Source organism: Lissotriton helveticus, chromosome 4_1 (assembly GCF_964261635.1).
Source record: "Lissotriton helveticus chromosome 4_1, aLisHel1.1, whole genome shotgun sequence".
In the NCBI taxonomy this organism is placed as follows: Eukaryota; Metazoa; Chordata; class Amphibia; order Caudata; family Salamandridae; genus Lissotriton; species Lissotriton helveticus.
This window is the reverse complement of record NC_136063.1, coordinates 1,161,560,349-1,161,573,741: the sequence shown is the minus strand read 5'-3', so window position 1 is coordinate 1,161,573,741 and position 13,393 is coordinate 1,161,560,349. Positions and strand designations below refer to the sequence as shown.

The 13,393-nt window shown below is 42.7% G+C and overlaps 1 pseudogene; it reads right to left on the bottom strand.

Moving 5' to 3' along the window:
* Positions 1–10,885: 10,885 nt before the first annotated feature.
* On the bottom strand, positions 10,886–11,565 carry LOC144828125 (14-3-3 protein beta/alpha-1 pseudogene; annotated as a pseudogene).
* Between the last annotated feature and the right edge of the window lie 1,828 nt (positions 11,566–13,393).

Below are 13,393 nucleotides of genomic sequence, written 5' to 3'. Positions count from 1 at the left end.
GAGACGGAGAGTGAATTTTAAGGGGAAGCAAAGTTTATAAAGTATACTTTTAAATACCTGAATGTGAAGATGTTTCCTAAATGCAGCTGAAGACACCAGTCTCTCTCAATTCCAAATTAACGCACATCTGCTGAACATAACTCCATCAGACTTGTTTCTCCTACAAATCAGTAAGGATAATAGGAACTGTCGCTAATTACTCACCCAATCAAATCAGCCTTACTTCAACCATTTAATAAAAATGGTAACTATTGCTTGAGCCTTGGCCCTTTTTTACTTCTCCCTATTGTGATCTCTCAAGACCCTAGTGGGACCGTAAAATTCCTTGCGGCAGGCTCAGTAATTTTCCCTCCAGTCTTGCGAGCCTCTAGCGAGACTGCACATGTCTTTGCAGCAAGCTTCACTCTCTGAAGTGTGTCGGATATTCTCACAAGACGTCTCATGGGATTGCAACAAAACTGTAAGGACTGACCCATCTCTTATATGACAGGAGTGTGTAGTAGGGTGTGGGGAGAGACTGGCCTTTTAACACAGACCTCTAACTCAGATGACAGGTGTACATAGTAGTGTGTGTGAAGGAACTGGCCTCTCCATTGAGACCCCTCAGTTGGATGATGGGTATGGGTAGTAGGATGTCTGGAGGGACTGGCCCCTCCAATAAGACCACTCTCTTCAAATACATTGGTGTATACTAGAGCTTGGGGAGAGGCTAGCCCCTCTGCTGACATCTCGCACTGGGATTACAAGTATGCATAGGAGAGTATGGCCAGCAATTGGTGTCTTCATTTAGACCTCGCTCTTGGATCCCAGGTATGTGTAGTAGACTGTAGGGCCGCCTGGCCTCTATGGTCAAACCTCTGTCTTTCATGACAGGTGTGCATACTAGAGTTTGTGGAGGGAGTGAACTCTCCACAGAGACCTTTCTCCTGGATGTGGGGAGTTTGCAATAGAGTACAGAGAGTATTAATTATAATAAAAATAATCAGCTTTCTACTGCTCAAAGCTACCTCATAAGAAGTGTCTCAGTGCTCGGTACAGAGGACACCCACCCATGTTCAGGTTTCAAACCCCCCTACATCCTGATCTGGAGATCCATGTTTCAAGTTTTTACCTGAATATTTCCTCTGACTGGGCCTGCCAAACTGCTAAGGGCAGAGAATTCCGCAGTTTGGTGCCGGAAAGATGAACGCTTTTCTGCCAATCCGTGCTTTCCTCACTCTGGCCACGAGCTCCCTTGCTGATCTCAGATTCCTCTGGGGTATGTAAGGTCTCACCAGTGGTTGCAGGTAACGTGCCTGTTATTGTTCATAGCTTTTTAACAGAAGCATAGGGTTTTAAAGGCCACTCTTTCTCTCACAGGGATCCAGTAAAGCAGCCTAAGCGCATCCTTCGTGGGTGCCTGTCTGGCAGCTTCAAAATGAGCCTAGCTGCTGCATTTTGCACTCTTTGCAATCTGTTGAGTCTACTTTGTGTCACTCCAAGGTTTAACACATTGCAGTAGTCCAGCCCTGACACTGTCATGGCCTAAACCACTGTCTTTTTTCATTCTGCTGGTTCGCACATTATTTTTCTAAGCATTTTCAGAAGTCCAAAATACTTTCCTACCACTGCTGAGATTTGGTTGTGAAAAGGTAATTTATCATCTGCCCAGACTCCGATATACTTTACCTTGGGTCTGGCTTCCAGAACAGAACCCAGCTCCTCGGGTCAACATGTCATAACCAAATTTTTGGCTGGTTTCCCAAGGTCAGAACCTCTGTTTTTCCTGCATTGAGCTACGGGCCATTTAGGTCCATCCACTTTGCGACTTTTGCAGAGGGTGGGAAATGCTGCCATCTAGGTGGCATTTTTTTACAGAGTGATAATAAGCTGAGTTTGATTACTATCGGACACACTTGAGACCCCAAAACCTTCAATTAAATCTGCTAGCGGGCACACATACACTTTAAACAGGGTGGGCTCAGCGAGGGGCCCTGTGTCACCCCTTGCTTCAACAGAAGCACCCTTGACTAATGAGGCCTCTGTGCCACCTGAAAGGTGTGGCCTTGCTGAAAGGACTCAACCCATTGCAGTACTAAGTGTTCTATCCCAAAACTCCAGAGTCTCCTTATCAAACTGTTCTGACACATAGTATCAAACGCAGCACTAAGATCCAACATCAACAGCACCGCTGAGTCGCCAGTATCAAGAATTTGGCACACAGACTCTGTCCCCAACAATAGGGCGACTTGGTAATGTAAGTGGGACAAGACCCAGCTTAAGTTTTATGGATCATTTGTATGTAACTGGTCTCTCTGATGAGACGCTGACTTTGGTGATGGGTGTGAGTAGTAGGGTGTGAGGAGAGGCTGGTCTCTTCCCTCAGTCCTCTATCCTATATGAGATGTGTGCGTAGTTGGGTATCTGCATGAACTGCCCTCTCTTTCCAAACCTTTTTCTCAGATATATATGTACTTCGACTTCCCCCTTCAGCCTGATCTCCCCTCAGACAATGCGCCACAGGTGCTTCTGCAAACTGGGCCACGGGTGTTCCCCCATAGAGCGGAGCTGAGTGTTCAGAGTATCCTCCAGACTCGGTGGCCGGCTGGCCAAGGTGCCTGACAGTGATTCACTACTTCCCCAGCTGTGTGGCATCAGATGAACCCTAATACGGAATCGTCCAAGTGATCTGACTCACACGGGAGCAGTGCCTGCCGGGGGGGCTGTGGACTGATCCTCACTCTCGCCATGGCCAGAGCTTTCTGCTCCACCACTCTCACTTCAAGGCTCCTAGACTTTGCACTCGCAGAGTGATGGCCTCATTAAAAATAAAGAAAGATCTCCCAGTCTGCGATTTACTGCTAAAAGGCTCAGAGGATGCCCAACAGGAGAGGCTGGCGTTTAGCAAATCGAAGCACTAGACAAGGGCTCAGTTACCCACAAATTTCTGGAATCACTGTTGGCTATGCTACGTGAGGACCTGCAGGCAGTAAAAAAGGACCTGACTATGGAGCTAAGAGAAGTGCGCCGAGACATAAACGAAATAGGAGAAAGAGTGGAAGCCGTAGAGGAGGGAAGCTACGGGCAGAGATGAAGATAAAGATTTGGGGACACCGAGCAGTACCCAGCTGTGAAGGGATGCCCACCATCTTTGCTGAGCGTAATAAACTGTCAGAATCAGAATATACTTTATTCAATTTTAGACATTAAAATCATAAAAGCATCAAGATAAAACATTTGTCACAAGTAGGAATCCAAATTTAAAAATTTCAGAAATACGCATACTCCAATTAAATAGAATTCCCACTGTTGCATACATTTTAAGACAAAGTTATTCACAGGGTAGTAGTGTAGCGGAAAAGCGTTATCATAATTAATATTACCTAGTCATACTTTTCCTTACTCGCAATATATTTCTCAGAAAACCAGACATAACCCCCACACAGTAAACATTCTCCAGTAATTGTAAATAAAGAAAAGCCGGACGGCATTGCCTCCCTCCCCCCGACTTTAACAAGGGCATTATCCATCTTGCCCTTTCCCCTTTATAGAATTTACAGAAGAGGATAACGTGAATAGTAGATTGTGGTGACATATTATCACAAGGGCAATTGCAAAGATCTCTGGACAAATCAATAACGGCTGGGTGGATGACCAAGCGATGGAAACTTCCAAAAATAAATCTTGTTAGCACGTATCTATCATATCCCACGGTACACCAGTCTAGATGTGGTTGTATACGAAATGTTACCAAAGTCATTTCATGCTGAGCCACTGATTTTTTCTTCATTTCCAAGACCACTCGTAACATATCTAGATGGGCCATGCATCATTTTTTTAACTCCGTCCCTGAGATCGAACTCGTGGATTCCAGGGAAGTATAAAAGTCAGATCATCCAAGAGACATCAGAATTCTTTTCACATAATTCAACTAAGTGATCTTGCAAGTATGGTCCAGCTCCATAGAATCCCTAATAATTTCTCTGTTCAGAGAAAAACCTGTGCTACTGGAGGTCCAGACTCGATGCCATAATAAAACTGGTTGCATTGTAATAATATCAGTAATGTAATAAATCCCTAGCTCGCTATGGCAATTAGAAACTGGGGAACTCGTGGCACTGCTAAAATAAACCTTAAAAAAGTGTTTTCCACTAGTTGAATTGAAGATACATGATTAAAACCCCATATTCCTGCCCCATACATTGCTATACTTATGCACTTGGCCTGATAGATTTTAAGAAGAATTGCCGGGGGCCTTTTGACCATTTCTTTTGCAAAATTAACAAGAGCCGCTGTTGACCTCATAAAAACGAGACGCCTGGCCTTTACTGCGGGTACCCAGGAACCTGTATGCTCAAATAGGACACCCAGGTAAGAGAACGTATTGGTGTAATGAATCTTATTTTCACCTACTGGTATACTACTGCATTTGCGTCTCCCCTTCCCACATGACAATACAGCGGTCTTTTTCACGTTCAATTTTAGGCCTTGAACATCCATAAAATCAATATATGAGGCAAACGATCTTTGTAAGCCCAACTGAATTTGGGCCATGAGCACTGCGTCTTCCGTGTAGAGGAGAGAAACAATTGGCTTGTTATTGATATAAGGAGGATCTCTCACCCTTTCTTCTAGTTCCTTTTCTTGTGCATTAGTATGTAAAGTGAAGAGGAATGGGGCCAAGACACATCCTTATTTCACGCCCCTCTCCATGCGGAATGGCGCAGTGCATTCTCCTTTTAATCCATACCTCACCCTAGCTGATGCCTCAGAATATAATTGCCTTAAAAATTGCACCAGTGTCGGGTCCATATTTAAATCCATCAAAATAACCCACAATTTGTTGTGCATAACACAATCAAAAGCGGCGGATAAATCAACAAATGCTATATAAAATTTCCCAGCTTTTTCACCGAGTATATTTCTCAATTAAAATATTACGGTCCCCCTAGACAGCCCCATATTTCAAAATGGAATATCCACATTATCCAGTCAATCTATTGGATTAAGTCCCTGTGTATAGGCCATAAATGTACTAGAACGTTGTCAGTTGGGCCATTTTAGTTCCCATGAGTAACTGGCATTGGATAGTTCCTAGTGTTGAGTGTTCGTAAGGTGTCAGTCTATTTTGATAGTAAGCATGTCTATTGGATGTATGGCGCAGGCTACCTATACATGTTCTAGATGACATTACTCAGCTTTACACTCTAAATTTAAACCTCATATAATTTGGCTGTTGGCAATTTGAATTGATATCATATCACACAATTTCGCATCAAGCTTGTTATGGGAAGTTCCTGAAAGTACGCCGTTATACGTCATAAAATTACAAGACATTCCTAATAATAATTTATCACTACGCGCACCATTTGTGGTGCATGCAAACAACAGCATGCAGCTGACTGGAGATGACTGCCATCCCCCTCTACTGCATGGTGACAAAGTAGGTCTCTCCAGAAAACCAGTGAGCGAATATGGCCTTGTTTAGGAGCATAGGATATTCTCAGGGGGGATTGGAGGACATTGCCTCGCTCTTCTGCATATGTCACTTACCTTCCCACCGCCATCTTCTCCGTGGGACCCTCTATGACAGCTAATGAAGAGGGCCTGCAGCTGGTGATCCCAGGCGCTGTGCTCACAGCCCCAGATAACCATTTTGTTCTTCCTTGAGACAAGGGTGAGTTGGTGCTCCTTCCACACAAGATCAGGGATGCACACATGGGACCCTGACTGCATCGCCATCATGGCACTGGGCCCTCTTTTTCAATGCATGTAGCTGAGGTGAATTCAGGTAGCCCCCATAATACTACTACAAGCTCTCTGGGGTCTTAGGTCAAAATCTCCAACCCCATTTCCCATTCACATGTAGCCCTTGGCTGCCTATATTTACAGCCAACAATGAATTGCTGTTGAAAACCAACTTCACCCAAGAGGAAACCTTGCACATTACAAAGTGAACAGTTAGTGCTAAGGCACAATTTTGGATCTGTACTTCTTGCCATAGTTGGGGATTGGCGATGCAAAGTGAACTCTAATGGAGAGCGTCAGAGAGCACATATCATGCATTGTGAGACTTTAGAATGATCATAATAATCACCACAAGAACACTGCTTTCTAGGAGAGGTGGCACAGGACCTGAGCCTTCCTCTAAGATCTAAGGAGAACCACCGGAAATGGATATCCCAAGTGTTGTCGCCCAAAGGGTGTCTAGTACATGCTACATGTGCTGAGATTTCCCTCACCAACTATGATCCAACCATTCAACCATTCTGAGACAAGTACTCTAAACCACTAGAAATCCACCATGCAATATGTCTGGCAAGACATTTCAACAACTACTCTTCACTAAGGTAGTGAGGGTACCAAGATACCAGTCGCCCAGTACAAGATGTCTCACTGGAAGTCATACTTAAACAAATTATAGCAGTTGGGCCTCAATTGGGATTAATGGATGCAACAATGACTGACCTTGACATTGAAGTAAAGACTATTGGTGTTGAAATGGAATCCTTACACAAAAGAGTGGGGGAGCTGGAAAACCATATGACCATGCTTGAAGGTCAGTTGAAAGAGTGGATTTCTGGGGCCTTGGTGTATAGTACATCAAAAAAAGGTGACTGGCTCGGAGAATCGAGCTAGACGTGAAAGGTTTATTGAATACCAGAAAAGTTGGAACAGAGAGAGGTGGAAGGCTTTCAGATTGAATTCCTTTTCTAGCTTAAGGCTTGCCCTTCTCTCAATCGTTGGAAATGCAAAGACGACACAGAATCCAGAGCAGAATCCCTCCCAGCAAAGACACAATATTGTCTTGGTTGACCATTACCTGGCCCATTCTTTATGCACAGGCAGGACAGAAAATCCTGGTGGCATCCAAGCAAGGATTGTATGACTTGGATGGGGGGAAAATTCAATGTGTTGCGGATTCCTCATCTAACAAGAATGCCAAAAGAAAAGTTATTACATCTTTCAGACCGAAACTGAAGAAGTGTGATATCAAATATGGCCAACATGAACACGCAATGATGAAGATAACATTTGATGACAAGTCAAGAGACTACACAGACCTAAATAAATTGACAAGGCTCCTTGAGGGTTTGGAGGACCTGTTCATGGACACCGCCCAATTGTCACCGAATGGTGACAGACCCTCACAGCGCACTGAAAGATCTTCCCATTCTTCTTCCAAGGCTGTTTTGTTTCCAGAAGCAGTTGGAAAGAGAGAAAGTGATTAAAACTGTGTAAAAATGTATACAGGATGTACACAAGGACTTATCCAGGTCAACCCGGAAAATGACAGTGGAGGAGGCAGGGCTACAGTCTTCCACTGGATTTTGACGTAAAAAGCGGAATATTATTAGATCAGGATAATGCCTGCAACTTGACACAATCTCCTTTTCTTTGCATCTATATCCATCCCCCTCTTCCCACTCTCATTCCTTCCTTCATTTTTCTGTTCGTCCTTTCATTCTCTCTTTTTATTCCCTTTTCTTAACTCCCATTTCCATTCTCTCGCACTATAATTAAATTGTTTATAGTTATTGTTACTTATATCTTATCTTAGAGAGTGCAAGATTTATCCCCTTACCTTCTCCGCCACACGACCCCCTCAGTATGGCCCCCCTCAATCAACACCATTTTCACCGCCCCATATTTATCTTGCTTTGCACCATGTACCATGTCTATTTTTTGCAGGTGCTGGGGTTATTACTGGTGTGGCAAGGGGCACAACCAAGAAGAAAGAAAGACCTGCTGCCAAAGGTTGTAGGGAAGAGAACACACTACTGCACATTTTAGCACCTGACTAATAACTCAGATATTTTCTGCTTGAAATCATCCTGTCACATCTATTTGTGTAACTCTATGCAAGCCGTCTGAGGAAAGTCCAACCAAATACCCCTTCCCCTAACCCCTTCTGCCCTGGCTGTATATGACACTACCCTTTGTCCAGAGTGGGACCACACTTATATTTTATAAGGCTTTAGTCCCCCCATCCTCTTGAAAGGCAGGCGGCCTTTGATGACAAGGCAGTTGAACATAATTTCCTGAAAAGTAGTCTAGCTATCTAATTATATTGAAAGAAAGACTATACTATCTTGCTTGGCCTCTAAGCCAGCCGACACATCTCACTAGTATAGAGAGTGAGAAACTCAAAGAGAGTTTGGATGGGGAAGGTCATCTTAGCTGTAGGGTTGGGATTTTAATAAGAAAAAAAATACCCTTCCATGCACAGTGGTACCATCCAGGGAGGACAAGGAGATATGTATTTGCTAAAATGAGGAGAATCACCACAGTGCTCAGTGTGGGATCAGTATATGCCCTGAATAGAGGTAAAATTACCTTTCTCCTAAGACTGAACAACGTTATAGCTTAACTGAGCACCAAAAGCACAATTCTTGGGGGGGGGGGGGGGGGTACAGCCTGGCAGTGGACACGTTTTGGACTCTACAGGCTCCCTAGATGTAGGTAATCATAAAGATGGGGCACTCATGAGAGACATAATTGAGGGTCAAGATGTCCTAGATATACAGCATGTATTGCATCCTCTATAGAAAGAATTCGTCCTTTTTTTCGACTACTTATGGCTCCCAATCCAGATTGGATTTGTTTCTGCTTTCTCAGTCAGGCACCCCTTTAATACCATACTGTGATATTCTGAAGGGTTCGCTTATGGATCATGCACACTTTTCGCCTGGTTCGAGATTACAATCTAATCAAGCCATTAAGAAAACCATGGCATCTCAATATTGCCCAATAAAAAATCCAGCTGAAAAAACACAACTGAAATTCCATATGGCTGAATATGTATGAGATAATAAGGGATTGGTGAATTCAACCCAAGTTCTAGGGGCAGCACGCATAAGTTGGAAAAAGCTAAATTGAATCTGAACACCCTGTATGCTACCAAAACTGAATATATGTTACACAGATTAAAAGCACAGCATTATAAATATAGGGAAAGAGCAGGCCCAAATTTGATAGCCCTGCTAAGACAGAGGGAGGTGATGGTGGCCAGCTCTGTGATACATGATGACACAGGCCAATTCATTCAAAGTACATAGGAGATAGCGTTAATATTTGCAAAATAATACAAGAAAATCTATAGCTCTGAACTGGTGAGAGATGAGAGCCAGGAAGAGAGATTTTTTTTAAATCTCAAAATCCTGTTTCTCAATGCCAAAGGTAGTGTGCTCCTAGAAGGAGACATCACTAAGGCAAAATTGCACAGGCCTTCCCTAAACTGTTATAAAATGCCTCTTGGGAAGATGGCTTCCTAGAGGAAGTTTATAATGGACAAAACCTCAGGTGACAGAATCGTTCTATAACTCTTTACAAGAGGCACCACACACCGGCAGCTTAGCCTCTATCACCCAAAAAATATAGACAGTGGTCCGTGCAAAGCCTGGGAAGGACTTCTGCAGTGTGCTAGTTATCATACAATATCCCTTCTCAATGTGGGCATTCAAATTCTGGCAGGGATACTAGCCTGTCGGCTTAAGAAAGTTATTCCTATGTTCCACCACATGCAGGTGGGCTTTGTGCCAGGGAGAATGTCACACAATAACATAAGAACTCTGGCCCATCTATCTTTGCTAAAGATTCCCAGGATGATATGATTGACTTATCCCTAGTAGTATTCATCAATCTGCTCAGACAGGCGGAATCCACACCACAGTAGGACCCCTAAAAATACTACTATATGCAGATGACATATTACTCAAGCTTACTGATTTAAACAGTTCTCTCCCGATCCTTAGGTTAATTATCAGCTCTCAGACTATAGATTTAACTGGGTCAAAAGTGATGCACTACCTATGTACCAGGACACTATGAAAGCCACCAATGAAAATCCGGCCACCTTAAATACTTAGGGATTTATATCCACACATCTTTGGAGAGAACTGTAATTTGGAGCCTCATATAGCCAAAACCCTCATAGATTATATGAATTGGCCCCACCTGCATCTGTCACTTTTGGATAGGATGTAAGCTGTAAGGATGGTGGTGGTCCCTCACTTTGTATTCATACTAGGTATGCTAGGGTATACTACCCTTATTAGTTAGGATCACTCTTTAGCAATCTATTGGCAAAGGAATTAAGGAATTTATTTGGGGCAACATGAAACCTGAAATGAGAATTTCAAGCAACCTGCCCATAAAGGAAATGGGGGTGTTAGACTCCCATTCTTCAAGCATTACTAGACAGCTCTTCACCTTTCCTAACTTATATACCAATGGCCAAAGATGGAGGATCAACGCCCTGGGTCCTTATCAAACTCAGCCTTACTCACCATGACCCAAGTCCCCATTTGTTATATAGGCATACGACACCTTTCTCATTAACATTAAATCCCATGCAACATTCCATAATTTGACTACTAAAGACTAACGCCAAATTGCATGGTGGCCAACCCATCTGGAGCAGCACTCGCATATGCATAAGGGGCCTACCTAGACAGTAGGTGCTGTGACAGAGGATTGGCCTTCTCACTCTAGACCATTTATTGCAACAAAGAGGGCTAACATCCTTTGAAATTCGACAAGAAGAATTCAGTTTGTCCCTTATCAGAAGAGAATATTACTTTTTTTCTACAGGTTGGACTGGAATTTGTTAAAATAAATGCATTCACAAAACCCCATTTCATAAAAAAAACTATAATAACCCGCTGTAACCATGCAAATCTAGATGGAATTGAAAGTGAATAGAAGAACATTTTAAAATTAAGTGTATCTGTTTATCTTGTACCTTATTTTAAAGTACACAAAGACCAACAACATATTTCTCCAGTCAACAAAATCATAGCTACATTGAGATTGTGAAAGTCTATGTACTATTCTCATTACTTGTCCCATTAGGGAATACATGTGCAGGATACTGACCGACGGTGACAGTGAATTGTGGCAGTCACTACTTGTCCCCCTCTCCAAGATCAGCATTGTCTCCCTGATTTTCTGATGTCCTCAAAGTATGGTTATCCCTTTCAAAGCTGCAGGATTGCAGTGATATCATTCTACAATTCTTCTTTGAGTGTGTCCAGCTCATGAGATGCCTCGTCAAAAGCCATGTTTGCCAAGTGGCAGGCTGTATCAGGAGAATTTCATTAAAAAACACAAAAAAATGTCAAACGAGCCAAAGTTGAATCGGATGTGTTTGCTGCATTTCCTTCTTGCGGATCTCAAAGGCCAACTGATAAGTCTCCTAGGATTGGTCTACAGTTTGTTTCTTTTTCTAGCCACTTGCTACTTCATAACGATATCTGAAGTAGTCTACTTTTATTCTTAGGTAAAAGACTTTCCTTTCATCTTTGCAGATTTCCTGCAGTTCGCCATCAGTTTTATCACGGTACTCCCTAGACATTAGCTGCTACTTCTCGTTCCCTTTAGTTTTTTTGTTCAGTGCTGGAGTTGGTAGCCAGAAAGACCGACGTGCCCCAGCCACGTTCTTATAAGCAACTCAGAAGAGATTCCGTTCTTTATTGGCCAGGATCTTCCCATGTTCAGTGACCTGTTCATGGCAGCATCCATGTCACCATACCACTCAGCTGGCTCTGTGAGTTTAGCCTTCTGCACAAGCTCCATTTAGTCCATAGCTACAGTGCTGACTGGATTTATTAATCCTCAAGATAAATCACCGAAACCAGACCTGCCTGACCCACTGCTTCACTAAATGAATGGGGTGCCACTAAGCGACATGCTAGATTTCCCGATTTACAAATATCCAAATCAATGGGGATTGCATAAAGGAATGACAGCAGGATTCTAATGAATCTAATATATCAGTGAAACTCTAAACCTCTCTTTCAGATACTTTTACAAATGGAATACAGAAAGTGAGTGGGAAGGCATATTTGAAAATCTAAAAAAAGTGGTGAGAAAACCTAGACAGAAGGTCTGTCATATTAAGTCACTGCAGGATTGCTATTGAACACCCCATAAATTATTAATGGAAGGATTGCTGCACCAATGGAATTGCTAGAAGTGTGACCAGTCGGGCTGGGATACAATATGCATTCTACTTGACTGTCCAAACCTACACAACTTTTAGACCGAAAGCTGTAACACACTCAATAAAGCAATAGAGATTGATGGAGCTACCTAGGGCAAGAAAATTGATCATGTTATATGACACTATTGACTTACCATCATTGACAAACCACTAGCAAAACCTATTGACAAAAGTCATAACAACAATAAAACTCTGTGTTTTACTACACTCGTGATCACCACACCTGCCATTGTAAGATTAGCGACCAATTGTGTATAAGGCGGCCTCCTACAAGAGGTTTAGGTGCAAACTACAGGAATCCATTGAGAGCTTCCAAACAATCTGATAACCTACAGTATTACAAGTAACTATAACTTGTGCCCTAAAGTAACTAATACTTGCACCCCTGCCATGCACCATGTTGTTATCAATGCTGTTGATTCAGATGTTGCAGTTTTGTTATTGACGATGTTATAGAACATGAAATGAGGGATGTAGTATATGATGTAATTAGCAGAGCGTGGCGTTACAGTTACTTTTTGGCGAGATTTCTAGTTACTTGAGTTAACTATAACTGGTTAATTTCAGTGCTTTTCTTAGTTTAAAACATTATGTTTTAATTGACATGTTCGCATAACTATAATACACCTTTAACCTTAGTTTTTTTATTGACTTTCTAAGGTTTTTAAGAAAATAAAATAGAACAATATTTTGATCCTTATTTACAATGGGTGCCTTTGAGCCAGGGCCACCAATACTTTGTTAAATATTTGAAGTCTGGGGGTAGCCAAAGGTCCTGTCGTCCCTGCCAGCTCCCAAGCCAGCACTCATTCTGGTTGCTGGTGGGAGCTGGCTCCAATGGTTTGCCTGCTAACAATACGAAATTCTTCGGTCTATTACATAGATTTAGAAGCGTGGACAACCACAACTAAGAAGTTTACAAACCAAATTCATACAGAACCAATAACTACATGCCTCAGAACTAACTGTGGGCCTTTCCCTTTTAAGGACGAAATCCCTCTCACCAGAGGTGACATGCTTCATCATTTGGGATTCTCCTCCCAGAGGAAAAACCTAGTTCCTCTGGGGGATACAACCCCCCCTCTGAGAGGGGTGAGCTCAGGGATGTTTTGAGTAGCTGGTAGGATATTCTAAATCCTCAAATGGAGAGACAACTGTGTGAATGAGGGCGCAGCGCAAAATACATAAACAAGTGAGGATGGTGAGGATAAAACTAGCTAAGGATTAAAAAACAGTGCACCAGTGGTATGGATTTAAACCAGAATGGTGAGATAAACAGTGATGGTCAACATGTTTCAGTCATGTGCCTTAAGTTGAGGCTGGGCTTTCGTCAGGACCTATGATGCTGCTGCTAATTAAGTGTAAGTGCTGAAACAAAAAAGGATACAGGGGCAGAAATCATTTCGAATC